Here is a 3,408-nt window from a genome sequence, read left to right on the forward strand (position 1 = left end):
TACACTTTGTAGAAGACAGTAGCAACCTAGTGAGTACTTATCTTGTCCTTCTTATGTTCAGAATTCATTTCTTCTACTATACTTATCTTCTTTTGCCATTTTTTTTCTTTTTCTTTTTAGCTTTCCCGAACATAAAAATCTCATCAACCAGCAACATCTGCTTTTGGGGAGCCCATAGTCCATAAGATCCCTGTGGTCTTAGAGGCGACTAGCCTATGAGCTTCTCGGGTAGTTTCTCCAGATGTAGTTGTTGCTCCCGAAGTGCCCACCTCTCAACCTCAGGTTCTTTTTCTATTTAGGCTCTTTACCCTTTTGTTTTATAAACTATATTACTAACACTCATCTTTTCTTCTGACGTGTATATGTATTTGGTAATGGTTCGATGAGCGTTTCTCCATTTCCAAGCGAGAAAGATTCCTCCAAGTAGCTAAGAGAAATAACTCATCATCTTCCTTCTAAAACTTCAAGTTCAACCTAGGTATACCAGCTTCCATCTCTATCTTTGTTTCAACTTAAACTAAAAACTTTCTTCTCAATGAGCTCTTATTGGTTTGTAATAGGGAGCTGGAAAAGGCATGGGTTAATCTCCCCTCCTCTAGTAGGCAATGCAGATCTTCCAAGGCCTCCTTTAGCCTTTGGAGTGATAGAGACCCTTATTCCTCATCTTAAGAAGAAGGTCAAAATGGCTACTGCTTATATCCCAGCTCTTGCTCCTAAGATTCTTTCTCTTTTGCCAACTGAGGCTACTCCTTCTGCTATTGCTGAAGGTGTTAGAGAGATGCCCCCATCTCCATCATCCTCTTCTTCAACAACGTCTTTACCTAAACTGGTTAAGAAATTCGAGTAGATTAAGACCAAGTTGCAATCTTCTTCATCTTCATTAGAGTCTCATCTTCTTCAGAACGCTCGTTAAATCTTTAAGGATTGGATGAAGAGAAATTTCACCGCTTCCTTCAGTCTTAAGATTCTTCATGACGCTGAGAAGGCTTTCACCGAGCTCTACAAAGCTCAATTATTGATAAAGGCTCAATATGAGTCATTTCTCAATTTCTTTGAAAATCTACGGGCACTAAAGGACCAGCATAAAAAAGCGGAGCGGGCATCCAACAGAGTGAAGTACTTCCAAGAAATCACGTGAAGACCTCAATCAATCTTCAACAGTTAGTGGAAGAATGATCAGTGATGGAAGATAAGATCGCAGTAGTTGATTCTGAGATCCAGAGGTTGGAAGAGCAGCTGACTTCACGCAAGGCCGAGAAGATGATTCTAATCAATCATCTTTTCAAGAAGGTAGAGAAGATGTAGAAGATTTTTCAAGAAGTTGAAGACTCAAAGAACCAATTTACAAATAAATATATCTAGGAGAACCAGATAGAATTTTTACTATTATGCAGACTTATTTCTCTAGAATAGTTGCCTTGACTGAGGATACAAAGTTGTTAGACTAGGATTCTTGTATTATTTTTATGAATGAAACCCTTTTCATCTCCACTTGTCTCACTTCTTGCTTTACATTGAAGTCTTACTGCACCATCTTACTTTAATCCTAACACTCTTCAATATAACAATCCTAACATCCCACAGAGTTGGATGATATTTCTTTTAAAAACTTAGCATTAACTGGATGTCTTTGGAAGTTCCCTTCTAGATCTGCTAAGTAACATCCTCCTTTATCTAGTACTTGCTTGACAATGAAAGAACACTTCCAAGTAGGGCTCCGCTTCCCAAAGCCTTTAACTTGAGCTCCCAAAGGCAGAATTGCTTTCCACACTAACTCTCCTTCCTTGAAGGTCTTTAATTTTACCTTCTTGTTGTATGCTCAGGTAACAACTCTCTCTTTCCTACTTCTTCTTCCTTCCATACACCAACAATCTTTTGATTAAGGACCTGATTGCAGCTACTTGGTCATTTCTTCTTTGTCCTAACATTACTGGTGTTGGGGGAGTTTGGACAATATAGGGCTTATCCCATTCTTCCTTGGTAAGGAATAATCCTTGGTCCAGAAGCTTTTGGGCAGTTACTGTAGTCGGGCGGCTGTTCTTATTAGCTCCAAAGCACTGGAGAATCCTAATACTAGGATTAAAAAAGTTGGCTTCTGCTACATTGACAATGGGGAGGAATGGCTGTGACTCGGCCTTTACATCTCCCAAAATCCTGGTCCTATGGCTATTTCCTCGTGGTAAACTGTTACTTGTTGGTGTAGGGTGGAAGGCACAGAGAAACTCTGATGAATCAACAATGGTGCCAAAGTTTGGCATTTGTTCTAGAACTTCGCAGAGAGTATCAACCAACAACGGTACAGATAACCCATTCTTAGCTAAGATAGTTCCAAAGCATATTGGTTCTGGGCTCAATCTTGGTGTTGGTATCACTACCATGTCTTTTTGAGCTCTCCTTAAGATTCTGTACTTCCCAGGATAAGGGTTCTGTGACATATGATTTCCTTCCCCCTCAGTCTTGCTATTTGCCTTTTCTACCTCATTTTTGCTTCTCCATTGAAGTTGATCTCTTCCCCCATGAGATGCTTTCTCAAACTTCACATTTTCAGAGGTTTCCGAGGTAGTGGGGACTTTTAATGAGTTCATGTGGGCTTTGTGCTGCCTCTGGACTCTCCTAATCAAATAGGCTCTCATTTCTTTGACAGGTTTTCCATCATTTCCAACCACATACCATTTCCGCCTGAGTTGGGCAGGATTCTTCTTCATGACTGGATTCATTATCCTCTCCTTTATTCTAACATCTCCACCGACATAGCTTAGCTAGGGTGGCCTTACATCTGCCCATTTTGGTATTTTGGCTTCTCTGTCTTTTACTTCTTCAGAGGCCTCATAATCTCTGAATACTTCTGACAATCCCTTTGGTTGAGAGTCCCCTCCCAACCTTTGGAAAACAGTCCTAGAAGTTTCTTTCTCAGTTGCGCGCATGATGCTTATGTAAATTTCTTGTTCTTCTTTCTCCTTTCTTCTAATCAACTCCTGATCAATAATAGCCCTGATGTTGGTACTTCTAACTCATATTCACACTGACACTTGCTACACAAAACTAGCCTTTAACTATGGCTGCTTTGGGTTTTTCAGGCAACTTGATAGTTCATTCTGTTGGTCTGTTAACTTGTCTTCTTTCTACTTTCACTTCCCAGGTGGCTTTTCCTTTCCCTTTTTCAACCCAAGTTAGGTTGATCATGTTTATTGGCGCTTTTGGGAAGGGATATGTGTTAATCATCATATTGGCTTGGGGTTTGTCCAACAACAACTTCCCCTTCACTATGACGTCTTGTATCCAATCCCTGAACTGGATATAGTTAGTTATAGAATGATTAAAGGTATAGTGTAGCTTGCAATACTTCTTTCCTCTTAGCTCTTCTAGCTTATACATCTTTTTTGTGTTGTCGGGCATGATCACTCTTGC

The sequence above is a fragment of a genome, unplaced genomic scaffold, assembly GCF_019419815.1.
Source record: "Pyrus x bretschneideri cultivar Hongxiangsu unplaced genomic scaffold, Pyrus_bretschneideri_v1 Contig32, whole genome shotgun sequence".
Lineage (NCBI taxonomy): Eukaryota > Viridiplantae > Streptophyta > Magnoliopsida > Rosales > Rosaceae > Pyrus > Pyrus x bretschneideri.